The sequence below is a fragment of the Megalobrama amblycephala genome, linkage group LG8 (genome assembly GCF_018812025.1).
Source record: "Megalobrama amblycephala isolate DHTTF-2021 linkage group LG8, ASM1881202v1, whole genome shotgun sequence".
NCBI lineage: Eukaryota > Metazoa > Chordata > Actinopteri > Cypriniformes > Xenocyprididae > Megalobrama > Megalobrama amblycephala.
In genome coordinates, this window is record NC_063051.1 from 2,406,424 (window position 1) to 2,420,646 (window position 14,223).

Here is a 14,223-nt window from a genome sequence, read left to right on the forward strand (position 1 = left end):
TTCTTGCTAGTTGCTACAGAGTTTTGAGTTGTTGCTAGGGAGTTCTGGGTTGTTGCTAGTTGCTACAGAGTTTTGAGTTGTTGCTAGGGAGTTCTGGGTTGTTGCTAGGGTGTTGCAAGGGAGGTCTGGGTTCTTGCTAGTTCCTACAGAGTTTTGAGTTGTTGCTAGGGAGTTCTGGGTTGTTGCTAGGGTGTTGCAAGAGAGTTCTGGGTTCTTGATAGGGAGTTCTGGGTTGTTGCTGAGGAGTTATGGGTTGTTGCTAGGGTGCTGCAAGGGAGTTCTAGGTTGTTGCTAGGGAGTTATGGGTTGTTGCTAGGGTGCTGCAAGGGAGTTCTAGGTTGTTGTTAGGGAGTTTTGTGTTGTTAGGATGATGCTTAGGAGTTCAGGGGTGTTGCTAGGGAGTTCTGGGTTCTTGCTAGTTGCTACAAAGTTTTGAGTTGTTGCTAGGGAGTTCTGGGTTGTTGCTAGGGTGTTGCAAGGGAGGTCTGGGTTCTTGCTAGTTGCTACAGAGTTTTGAGTTGTTGCTAGGGTGTTGCAAGAGAGTTCTGGGTTCTTGATAGGGAGTTCTGGGTTGTTGCTGAGGAGTTCTGGGTTGTTGCTAAGGTGTTGCTTGGGAGTTTTGAGTTGTTGCTAGGGAGTTATGGGTTATTGCTAGGGTGTTGCAAGAGAGTTCTAGGTTGTTGCTAGGGGGTTTTGTGTTATTGTTAGGACAATGCTTGGGAGTTCAGGGGTGGTGCTAGGGAGTTCTGGGTTCTTGCTAGTTGCTACAGAGTTTTTAGTTGTTGCTAGGGAGTTCTGGGTTGTTGCTAGGGTGTTGCAAGGGAGGTCTGGGTTCTTGCTAGTTGCTACAGAGTTTTGAGTTGTTGCTAGGGTGTTGCAAGAGAGTTCTGGGTTCTTGATAGGGAGTTCTGGGTTGTTGCTAAGGTGTTGCTTGTGAGTTTTGAGTTGTTGCTAGAGAGTTATGGGTTGTTGCTAGGGTGTTGCAAGAGAGTTCTAGGTTGTTGCTAGGGGGTTTTGTGTTATTGTTAGGATGATGCTTGGGAGTTCAGGGGTGTTGCTAGGGGGTTCTGGGTTCTTGCTAGTTGCTACAGAGTTGTGGGGTGTTGCTAGCATGTTGCTAGGGAGTTCTGAGTTGTTGCTAAGGTGTTGCAAGGCAGTTTTGAGTTGTTGCTAGGATATTGCTAGGGAGTTCTGGGTTGTTGCTGGGGTGTTGCAAGGGAGGTCTGGGTTCATGCTAAGGTGTTGCTAGGGAGATTTGAGTTGTTGTTAGGATGATGCTAAGGAGTTCCAAGATGTTGCTAGAGTGTTGCTAAGGAGTTATGGGTTGTTGCTACAGTGTTGGTAAGGAGTTCTAAGTTGTTTCTAGGATGTTGCTAGGGAGTTCTGGGTTGATGCTAGGGTGTTGCTAGGGTATTGTTATGGAGTTTTGAGTTGTTGCAAGGGATTTCTGGATTGTTTTTAGGGTGCTGCTAAGGAGTTCTGGGTTGTTGCTAGGGTGTTGCAAGGAAGTTCTGGGTTGTTGCTAGGGAGTTCTGGGTTGTTGCTAGGGTGTGGCAATGGAGTTCTGAGTTGTTGCTAGGGTGCTGCTAAGGAGTTCTAAGTTGTTGCTAGGGTATTGTTATGGAGTTTTGAGTTGTTGCTAGGGAGTTCTGGAATGTTTCTATGGTGTTACTAAGGAGTTATGGGTTGTTGCTAGGGTGTTGCAAGGGAGTTCTGGGTTGTTGCTAGGGTGTGGCAATGGAGTTCTGAGTTGTTGCTAGGGTGCTGCTAAGGAGTTCTAAGTTGTTGCTAGGGTATTGTTATGGAGTTTTGAGTTGTTGCTAGGGAATTCTGGAATGTTTCTATGGTGTTGCTAAGGAGTTATGGGTTGTTTCTAGGGTGTTGCAAGGGAGTTCTGGGTTGTTTCTAGGGTGTTGCAAGGGAGTTCTGGGTTTTTTCTAGGGTGTGGCAATGGAGTTCTGAGTTGTTGCTAGGGTGCTGCTAAGGAGTTCTAAGTTGTTGCTAGGGTATTGTTATGGAGTTTTGAGTTGTTGCTAGGGAGTTCTGGAATGTTTCTATGGTGTTACTAAGGAGTTATGGGTTGTTGCTAGGGTGTTGCAAGGGAGTTCTGGGTTGTTGCTAGGGTGTGGCAATGGAGTTCTGAGTTGTTGCTAGGGTGCTGCTAAGGAGTTCTAAGTTGTTGCTAGGGTATTGTTATGGAGTTTTGAGTTGTTGCTAGGGAGTTCTGGAATGTTTCTATGGTGTTACTAAGGAGTTATGGGTTGTTGCTAGGGTGTTGCAAGGGAGTTCTGGGTTGTTGCTAGGGTGTGGCAATGGAGTTCTGAGTTGTTGCTAGGGTGCTGCTAAGGAGTTCTAAGTTGTTGCTAGGGTATTGTTATGGAGTTTTGAGTTGTTGCTAGGGAATTCTGGAATGTTTCTATGGTGTTGCTAAGGAGTTATGGGTTGTTTCTAGGGTGTTGCAAGGGAGTTCTGGGTTGTTTCTAGGGTGTTGCAAGGGAGTTCTGGGTTTTTTCTAGGGTGTGGCAATGGAGTTCTGAGTTGTTGCTAGGGTGCTGCTAAGGAGTTCTAAGTTGTTGATAGGGAGTTCTGGGTTGTTGTTTGGGAGTTCATTCCTGTAGCTCAAACAGTAGAGCATTGGTTTGATTTCCAGGGAATGTAAGAACTGATAAAATGTTTACTTTGAAATCAGTAGGATAAAAACGTCTGCCAAATGCTTAATTGCAAATGTAAACATGTTCAGCTGCTTACAGGTCCTAACTTTGCAGACGTGGTCAGAGGTGTTTAAAGAAAGCTGTTTGTTGAGCTTATAAAATCTAACAAGCATTATGAGATTATGGATTAGGCATCTTGAATGAAGACTTCAATAGCAAGCTGTTGTTCACTACGTGTTGCTGCAGTTGGCTTCGACTCCATTGCTCTGGTGTTTTATTCATGAGAGTTTACCACTGCTGGGTCTGATTTTACAGAAAAACCCAAAAACCTTTCAAAACATGCTCAGAGTTGCGTGAAGTCTGACAGACAGAAACCGAGAGCATCTCTGAGGAGCTCCGGACATCTGCGAGAGGAGCTTTTAAAATCCTCTTTAACTATTCATATTCTCTCCACACACACATTGCACAGCATCATGATGGCTGAGTCGACCTGACAAAGAGCTTGTGTCGAAGCTGAATCAAGTTCATGTTGTTGTTGCGCTCTCAGTCAAGTGTTCATGTTCTGATGAGACTTAAATCAAATGAAGGAAAACAGAAAGAAAGATTAGTGTGGTTAAAGGTCGAAGATTGTGATTGACGAAGCTTTTAGTGTAGTTTACGATCCACAGTACTTCTGTGCAGACATAACTCAATTTACCATCATCACTAGTAGAATACAAGCATGTGCATAATTGCAATCGATGCGGCTCTAATCGATATGTAATGGATTGTGTGGAGGGTGCTTAAGCAGATGGACATGATTTAAGACACACTGACATGCTGAAGGTCTCGATGGGACGCCTTGATGAAGTGCACATTTGGACCCTCACAGGCCTGTTCAGCCTGCAGAACAAATCGATACGGAGCAAAGCAACTGTTAGAGAAGCAGGTGATGGGATGATTTGCAGCATTATGGATACAGAAGCCTGCAGGAATTCCAATGTTACATGCAGCGAAAAACAAGAGCAGAATTCATGACTGTATGAGGAAACGTGTGTGTCTCTAGTTTCAGATAGCAGGTTGAGATATTACGCCTGTCCCAGAAATAGCGCACTGTAAGCAGACAAACCAAGGTGTTACAGGCATGATGAACTAACATTATTATTTTCATGCTCTTTCAATATTCGTATGGCTTGCTTCTCAAATAAGAACCAGCGTGTATGTATCCCATAATCACTAGTGTCTCTCCCTACCCTCTCTCTCTCTCTCTCTCTCTCTCTGCGGGGAAACCGTCTGTCTGTGACATGCACATTATACAGCAGAAGTGGAGGAGACGGATGATGATGATGATGATGATGATGCTTATCAAACATGCACAGAGCTCTAGACTGGATGAGAGACACACTCAGTCACCATCTTGAGAGGATGTGAAACACACACACACTCACACTCACACACGCCTGCGTCTCTCAGTCAAACACACAGTGCTGACCTAGTTTTTTAGGATATGCGGCGAGACCAGTAGAATATCAAATGCAGTTTTCCATATTGCATCTTTTTCATTTCGATACACACTAATAACTTTAAAGGGTCTCAAGCCTGTTTTATATAAACGCATTGCTTGTATATTACAAAATGTTGTTTATAAAAGCTTAATCAGTGTCCCTGGAAATCAATTTAATGGGGCAGATTTCACCGCTTAATCAAAAAGTTAATTTAGGTTACTGTACAGTTATTCTGTGTTTTTAAAAAGTTGCATATTAAATATCATAGTGTCAGACTTTGACTTTAAAAATCTATTTAAAAGCAAAATAATGATATACACATATAAAATACACATATAAAAAAAAAAAAAAAAAAAACAATTACCATTTTCAAATATCTTTAAATAACTTTAACTACATTTGGACACTTTCTGAGTGGCGCTTCACTGAACAAAACCTGTTGTCATGATGTGTTCTGAGGGGTTGCTAGGGTGTTGCAAGGGAATTCTGGGTTGTTGCTAGGGTGTTGCAAGGGAGGTTGTTGCTAAGATGTTGCTAGGGAGTTCTGGGCTGTTGCTGAGGTGTTGCAATGGAGTTCTGGGTTGTTGTTGCTAGTGTATTGCAAGGGAGTTCTAGGTTGTTGCTAAGGTGTTGCTAGGGAGTTTTGAGTTGTTGCTAGGATGTTGCTAGGGAGTTATGGATTGTTGCTAGGATTTTGCAAGGGAGTTTTGGGTTGTTGCTAGGGTGTTGGTAGAGAGTTCTGTGTTGTTGTTGTTACTAGGAAGTTCTGGGTTGTTGTTAGGATGAACAATTAACATTTTTAAATATCTTTAAATAAATAATAGTTTACAAAAAATACTGTTGTAGGTTCTGAAATCATAGTACTTTCATCAGTAGAATGAGTACATAGGTCAAAGGTTTAAATGAGATATAGACACAATTTGCTTTTGCTTTTTGTTGCCAAGTCTGCAGTTTTCCTGCGGAATTGGAATACTTTTAAACAGTTTCTGCAGGCTGATTTCCCCCCCCGCAGGTTAATATAATGTCAATTGCATAAATTATATTTGACTGAAATGCTTGCATTTAAATATTTTATATTCTACCAATGATAAAACTGTGGTAGATGTTAAGTTTTGTGATCGCTACAATATAGTGGTTTTTATTTTCCATAACAGTGACTGTAAAATATGCATTTTAGGTATGGGAATGGCACATTTTGCGTTTTGAGACTCGTTGGGCTGCACAGATTAAATGTTAACAATAATTCTTCTCTATTGTGACGTATATCCGAGTGAAACGGCTTCTCGAACAAGAACAAATGTAGGGCGGGGCTTGATTTTGTCCGTGGTGAATTGATTGGATGGTTGTGGTTTGCTATTGGTGGATCTCATGTGAGTGACAGATTGCCCCGCCCTCGTGCCAGTAAACAAGTCATCAGAGAAGAGAGTTTAAAGGTGCCATAGAATTGAAAATTGAATTTACCTTGGCATAGTTGAATAACAAGAGTTCAGTACATGGAAATGACATACAGTGAGTCTCAAACACCATTGTTTCCTCCTTCTTATGTAAATCTCATTTGTTTAAAAGACCTTCGAAGAACAGGTGAATCTCATCATAACACCGAATGTGAAGCAACAGTCGGGATCATTAATATGTACGCCCCCAATATTTGCATATGCCAGCCCATGTTCAAGGCATTACACAAGGGCAGCCAGTATTAACGTCTGGATCTGTGCACAGCTGAATCATCAGACTTTATGCAGGTAAGCAAGCAAGGACAATAGCGAAAAATGGCAGATGGGGCAATAATAACTGACATGATCCATGATATCATGATATTTTTAGTGATATTTGTAAATTGTCTTTCTAAATGTTTCGTTAGCATGTTGATAATGTACTGTTAAATGTGGTTAAAATTACCATCGTTTCTTATTGTATTCACGGAGATCAGAGTCATGTTGTTATTGTCATTATTAAACACTTGCAGTCTGTATAATTCATAAACACAACTTCATTCTTTATAAATCTCTCCAACAGTGTGTAATGTTAGCTCTAGATCCGTTAGCCGCAGCCTAGCTACTATCAAACTCATTCAGAATCAAATGTAAATATCCAAATAAATACTATACTTACATAATCGGGTATGCTGCATGATGAACACTTTGTAAAGATCTATTTTGAGGGTTATATTAGCTGTGTGAACTTTGTTTATGCAATGTATTATAGAGTTGCGAGCTCGGGGGCGGGGAGCGCGAGCATTTAAAGGGGACGCGCGTTGAATCGGCGCATATTTAATGATGCCCCAAAATAGGCAGTTAAAAAAAATGAATAAAAAAAATCTAAGGGGTATTTTGAGCTGAAACTTCACAGACACATTCAGGGGACATCTTAGACTTATATTACATCTTGTGAAAAAGCGTTCTATGGCACCTTTAATATATTTTTGAACTGTCCTTATAGCCTACAAAATTATTCTGGATTGATTTTTGTAAGTTTATTAACTATAATTTGATTTTCAGTGGTGTTTGATTGTTTTGTTAATGCTGCTTGCTGAATTTAAAATTAATCCGAGAAAATTCAGTCTGTGTTTTTAAAAAATAATTCCAGCAAGCCATTTCGTCTTCAAAGAGCCTCATAAACCAGTGAGAGGACATGAATAAAAAAAAGAAAGAATTATTTATTAATAAACACTGCAGTACTCCATAAAAAAATAAGAGTGGTCAATTTTGATTTCACGGTGACTTTAAAAACAACAACAACAGCAGCAGACAGATATGTGAAGAAGATGAAAGTAATTTCCTGTAGGATGTGAGTGAATTGAGCCGCTGTTTTTGGCCCCGCCCGGAAGGAGTGACTTCAGACTGAAGCTCGAGCTCTACAGCGTCCTTCACTTCTCGCGCCACACATCAGCGCACTTTCCCGCGATATACATTTGGAATATAACGGCTTTCGGCGCGCGGTAAGTAAGCACACGTCACCATGGATTCTGCCGCTAAAACTTATTTCCCCGCGAATCTCTGCAGGAACTGTTGGAAAGAAAACAACGCGGGCTTGTCGCCTCATCGGCGGCTGTCGGAGTCAGACACGGGAGGGAGGAAGGGAGGTCGTTCCAGCCGCCTCCTCTCGCTCCTCAGCAACTTTGTCGGCGCTTGTGTCCGTTAAACGGCTCGTTTTGCTCGTGTACTTTCTACTGCGGCATTTACGGGCGATGCGGCTTCAGCAGTGTTTCTGAATGTGTTTGGTTTGAGTTGTTGGTCAAGTTGGGTCGCAGTCGGGGTGATGTCGTCTGTCTGTATGCGCATCGATCGCTGATAAATCAATAAATCGATATTGGAATGGGCGACAGTTATTTCTGTCCTCTATACGTTCTGACGCGACGCGTTTTTTTTTTTTGTAACGTCGAACTGTGTTATAGTTTTGTAAAAAATAATATTGTTAATAATATCTTTAATATTAAATGGTTTGTTCGCTATTACCTCAGTAAAGTTACCGTTATTTAAATATGTTTGACAGCTATCATTCAAAACTCGACTAGTTTCCATTTAAAACATTTGTGGAATGTAAACATAGTTAAAAAGTAGGGTGGTAATATAATGGTATGTTTTATATAAATGCTTGATCTTAATGACATTTAGATGATACTTCAAAAAATACCTAATAATGACCCAAAACCGTGTTTTTCCCACCCTTTTCTTAGTGAAAGAGACTCTTTAAGTTCAAATCATCCATGATTCATTATTTCTCAAAGAAAATAATCCGTCGAGAGATTCTGACCCCCCTTGACATCCAAACAAATCACTGAAGAGATTTACTTTGAATCAATTTTCATCAGAAAATTGCTAGTAAATTAAACAAATAATAATTACAATAAAACACGTTGACTTAAACATTAAAATTTAAAGTAGAAAGACTGAAATAATGTTTTTTTTGTTTTGTTTTTTTAATCTGTTTATCATTTACATCAGCTGCAGTTTCCTTTTCCTCTTAATAAACTTGTACACTTAACGGCTTTGGGTTATTAATGGATTACTTTGCATTTATTTAATATTCAATTCAATTCACATTTATTTCTATAGCGCTTTTCACGTTACATATCGTTTCAAAGCAGCTTTACAGAGAATGCATGTCAACATTACAATTTAAAGAATGCAGTTAGCAAATAATGTAATAATTTAGGCAATTAATTTACAATCACTGTTAGCAGTTTAACTGAAGGTAGAAGCAATGAGCTCCTGGAAAAATGAAATGCATATTAACAATAATTCAACATTTGTTGAATATTGAATGCCTATAGAGACAGATAACCTCGCTCAAGAATGTATTCTAGATTGAGATGTCTGGTCACGATTGTACACCCTGTTGAAGACGCTGTCCTTTAAACAGCAAGGCTTCAGTGGCATTTGAGCTTCTCTTTTGATCAGGTGCATTTGTGAGAGTTTTTGTGACCTTTAAATGCTTCATGAAGTGTTCAGGTACATGTGTGTGTGATTGAAGCAGATCCACACCCTTCAGCTGCTGGAGGAAGAGTTTCGTTCTGCCTTTCTGATCCGCTTGACAGTGTTCTGTCATGGCGTGTCTACCTACGGCGCTGTCTTGAATGCATGCATACACGCTGTCAGCTGTCAGACAGATTTTATCTTCCCTTCTGCAGACGTCGCCCCATTTTAAAGTAGGCACAAAATGTAAATTCATCTTTTTTCTAAATGCATTGAGCTTATTGGGAATGATTTATACATGCTTATTTTACATTTTTGACCTTGCAATTTCTTCTTGTGAAATGACAGACTACTCTCTGGCGATGTATGTTGGACTTAAACCCCGCCCCTTTCTTACAATCGACGGCAAGCTCATCACCTCCATTTTTGAGTGCCACACCCAGATCTCAACAGCCAATCAACAACCGATGCATAGAACCACTCAGATGTACATCACAATACTTAAAGGATTAGTCCATTTTAAAATAAACTTTTCCAGATAATTTACTCACCCCCATGTCATCCAAAATGTTCATGTCTTTCTTTCTTCAGTCGAAAAGAAATTAAGGTTTTTGATGAAAACATTCCAGGATTTTTCTCCATATAGTGGACTCCAGACGGATGAAGGTCAAAATTACAGTTTCAGTGCAGCTTCAAAGAGCTTTAAATGATACCGGACGAGGAATAAGGGTCTTATCTAGCGAAATGATTGGTCATTTTCGAAAAAAATACAACCGTTTATGCTTTATAAACACAAAATATCGCCTTGAACGTACTTCCCGTTTCCGCATTCCGCTTGCTTAAGCTGTGTGTCCTACACCTTCCCTATTCTTCTTACAGAATGAACGCGGTGCCAGTTTCGTTTTTTTCCGTAAGTAGAATAGGGAAGGCGTAGGACATATGGCGTAAGCTTTTTGAAGAATGCAGAAAGCGTAAGCACGTGCAAGGCGATATTTTGTGTTTATAAAGCATAAATGGTTGTATTTTTTTCGAAAATGACCGATCGTTTCGCTAGATAAGACCCTTATTCCTCGTCTGGTATCGTTTAAAGCTCTTTGAAGCTGCACTGAAACTGTAATTTTGACCTTCAACCGTTTGGTGCCCATTGAAGTCCACTATATAGAGAAAAATCCTGGAATGTTTTCATCAAAAACCTTAATTTCTTTTCGACTGAAGAAAGAAAGACATCTTGGATGACATGGGGGTGAGTAAATTATCAGAAAATTTTAATTTGAAAGCGAATTAATCCTTTAAGTAAAGGTCTATCGCTAGTTCGCAAGTCAGACTTTGAAACAAATGTTGGTCTGATTTGTCTACAACTGAACGAAAATGCAGATTCACTCTTAGACCAAGGCCGTAACCATGTCTTGAACATTGGGGGTGACCAATTTTTTTTAATAAAGCATAAAGAAACAGAATAGTGAAGGAAATTGTAGGTCTAATTCTAGGCCATTTCTAATTATTAGGGGGACTTGTCCCCCTCTATGTCTACGGTGGTTACGGCCCTGTCTTAGACCGTATATGGCACTTTAGAAAAGCAAAAATATCTCGGCTACACTTTGACACAAAGCGCTACGTAACTTTCAGTTTCTGACACCCACTCATGACAGACAAGAAAGGAAATCAAACAGTATTTACATGTTTTCAAACAGCTGTTCAGATTTTCGGCTGTCCGGATTCTTACTCTGCGGTTCACTGTCGCTTAGTAAAATACTCGAGCGTAGTTTTATGTAACGTGACCAAAAGTGTGAAACCTATTGTTTTGCCAGTTTTCTTCGCAGTGCGATAGAGATTAGAACAATTTCCGTTAAAAAATGTCAAATTGACGACATGCAAATGTTTTTGTCGATCTGAACAGATTAACATCTGTTCGGTTTTAAACTAGTATTCGTCTTGCACTCAAAAAAAAATATATATGTCAACAGGTTCCACATAACTGGGTTATGTTGCATTTAATTAACATTGTTTATTTCACTGAACTTAAGTTTATTACATAAGGTTAATTCAATGCCATTTACTTGAATCAGGTTAACATTCGTAATTTTGATGGGATGATGGGAAAGGGAAATCCTGTTTCTAGTTTCAATAATGCTATTTTAACTCAACTAAAATCATTTATGCACTCTCAACTCAAATGGATTAAGTGGTTGAAAAGAATCATGTTGCATTAACTTAATTTACTTAAGTAAAGTGAACAAGCATCAAATGTTATTTTTGGCCTACTTAATTGAAACATGTTCTTTCAAAATGAAAATATTGAGTTGAGCCAAAACGCAACTGTTTCAAGTCAGTTTGACACAATAGAATTGAGAAACCTAATACAATGGTGTTTAATGATTTTTGTTTTTTTTAAATAAACTGAACAGTATCGTAAAATTATTTTTTTAAGTGTGTTGCGAACGCGTCTTTAGTTAATTATTAGTGTGCTTGATGTAAGAAGTTGCCATGTGAAAATGTCCCATGCTGATCCCTCTGATGTTGTTGATTTGGGAGTGTTCATTTGCATGCATGTGTGTTAGTGTTTTGATTTGGTGTTGGTGTGCAAGCTTGTGCTGTTGAATAATTCCAGCAGCAGAAATGAGATTGTTACTCATGCAATATTAACAGCAGGATGGCTGGGTAAAACAGACGTCGTCTTTATGAATTAATATGTTCCACACGCCGTGATTGACATCAAAAGCTGTTTTCTAAACGGTCCATAAACACCTGCGGCTGCATAATCTGTGTTTGCCTGGAGACGTTCAGTTTCACAGTGACCCGAGTTTACAGTGTTCTGCTTTAATCTGAGTACAGACCTGTTTACACCGCGGTTTACAGCTTAACATGGGCGGATCAGATTAAGACACTGTGTGTGTCAGTGCATGTAGATGATGCAGTGCTGCAGTTTCTACCTCTGATTTTTGCAATGCAACACAAATGTCAGTAATTGTCAAGACAGTCAGCTTTATTTCTATAGCTCTTCATGCAATACAGATTGTTTCAAAGCTATGAAGTAGGACATGCAAGAAAAAAAAGTTTATTTCGTTCCCTCAATTTACTAAATCCTGCGGACGACTTACTATTTTGTTCCCTTGATTTGCTAAATAGTGCGCACAATTTACTATTCCGTTCCCTCGATTTGCAAAATCATGCGCACTATTTACTATCCCGTTCCCTCGATTTGCTAAATTGTGCGCACTATGTACTAATTCGTTCCCTTGATTTGCAAAATTGTGCGCACTATTTACTATCCCGTTCCCTCGATTTGCTAAACCGTGCACACTATTTACTATTCTGTTTCCTCGATTTGCTAAACCGTGCGCACAATTCACTATCCCGTTCCCTCGATTTGCTAAATCGTGCGCACTATTTACTATTCCGTTTCCTCGATTTGCTAAATCGTGCGCACTATTTACTATCCCGTTTCCTCGATTTGCTAAATCGTGTGCACTATTCACTATCCCGTTCCCTCGACTTTCTACATCGTGTGCACTATTCACTATCCCGTTCCCTCGATTTGCTAAATCGTGCGCACTATTTACTATCCCGTTCCCTCGATTTTCTACATCGTGTGCACTATTCACTATCCCGTTCCCTCGATTTGCTAAATCGTGCGCACTATTTACTATCCCGTTCCCTCGATTTGCTAAATCGTGCGCACTATTTACTATTCCCGTTCCTCGATTTGCTAAATCGTGCGCACTATTTACTATTCCGTTTCCTCGATTTGCTAAATCGTGCGCACAATTTACTATTTCGATCCTTCGATTTGCTAAATCGTGTGCACTATTTACTATTCCGTTTCCTCGATTTGCTAAATCGTGCGCACAATTTACTATTTCGATCCCTCGATTTGCTAAATCGTGTGCACTATTTACTATCCCGTTCCCTCGATTTGCTAAATCGTGCGCACTATTTACTATCCCGTTCCCTCGATTTGCTAAATCGTGCGCACTATTTACTATTCCGTTCCCTCGATTTGCTAAATCGTGTGCACTATTTACTAATTCGTTCCCTCAGTTTGCTAAATCATGCGCACTATTTACTATTCCGTTTCCTCGATTTGCTAAATCGTGCGCACAATTTACTATTTCGATCCTTCGATTTGCTAAATCGTGTGCACTATTTACTATTCCGTTCCTCGATTTGCTAAATCGTGCGCACTATTTACTATTTCGTTCCCTCGATTTGCTAAATCGTGTGCACTATTTACTTTTTTGTTCCCTCGATTTGCTAAATCGTGCGCACTATTTACTATCCCGTTCCCTCGATTTGCTAAATCGTGCGCACTATTTACTATCCGTTCCCTCGATTTTCTACATTGTGTGCACTATTTACTATTCCGTTTCCTCGATTTGCTAAATCATGCGCACTATTTACTATCCCGTTCCCTCGATTTTCTACATTGTGTGCACTATTTACTATTCCGTTTCCTCGATTTGCTAAATCGTGCGCACAATTTACTATTTCGATCCTTCGATTTGCTAAATCGTGTGCACTATTTACTATTCCGTTTCCTCGATTTGCTAAATCGTGCGCACAATTTACTATTTCGATCCCTCGATTTGCTAAATCGTGTGCACTATTTACTATTTTGTTCCCTCGATTTGCTAAATCGTGCGCACTATTTACTATCCCGTTCCCTCGATTTGCTAAATTGTGCGCACTATTTACTAATCCCGTTCCCTCGATTTGCTAAATCGTGCGCACTATTTACTATTCCGTTCCCTCGATTTGCTAAATCGTGCGCACTATTTACTATTCCGTTTCCTCGATTTGCTAAATCGTGCGCACAATTTACTATTTCGATCCCTCGATTTGCTAAATCGTGTGCACTATTTACTATTCCGTTCCCTCGATTTGCTAAATTGTGTGCATGGTTTATAAATCAAGGGAACAAATTAGTATATCGCATGATTTAGCCTACTATTTTTTTCTAAACAAAGCAGTTAAACAGGTAAATAACAGAATAAATGAAGCAAACTTCTCCAAATGAGACAAATTAAAAGTCTGCAGTAAAGCAGCTCTGAAAAGACAATAGTGTCATTTCAGTTTAATGTTGATTCAGTTCAGTTCAATAACGGTGTCGATGTTGCAAAATTCGTCATTTATGAAACAAAGTTGAAGCAGCTCAGCTATAAAGCAGTGTTGTAAAAGGCTTATGTTATTTTTATGTCAGTCTTGTATTGTGTAGTGACTCATTCAACGGTTGATTAGTTACATTGAACTATTATTTTGCTTCACAAATACCCTTTTTTTGCTGTGCCATGCAAACTATGCCCAAATTAACACCAGGGCTTTTTTGATTATGTGTCAAAAGGCTTGTCAGAATGCTGTTAATTGTGATCTTTCGTTGAATATCGTACAGTCTGACATAGCTGATGGTTGATGCTGCGCAGTCGGCTGTGAGTTTTACCCAAGAGCGCCATCAGACTGTGTGTATGAATGTGCTTGTTTGTGTGTTTACATTTGTTTCTGCCCCATGTGCCCCTATTAATGAGGCCGTCAGCCAATCGGATATAGCATTGCATCCTGTACAGGAAATGACCTCACAGGCCGGGCCAGTAACTGTGTGTGTGAGGAAGCTGCTGGTGCCGAAGAGACTTTGTAGAAGACTTTCCTTGCATTGTTGTTGGGTGAACACAAGCCAACACA

At 39.8% G+C, this 14,223-nt stretch overlaps 1 protein-coding gene across 1 annotated transcript in view; it reads left to right on the top strand.

Moving 5' to 3' along the window:
- The first annotated feature begins 6,922 nt into the window (after nucleotides 1-6,922).
- Nucleotides 6,923-14,223, top strand: part of ppp1r16b (protein phosphatase 1, regulatory subunit 16B) — a 63,669-nt gene continuing 56,368 nt past the window's right edge. Inside the window, exon 1 of the mRNA XM_048198656.1 lies at nucleotides 6,923-7,073. The gene's annotated coding sequence lies outside the window, so the exon portion shown is untranslated. The remainder of the gene's footprint in view (nucleotides 7,074-14,223) is intronic.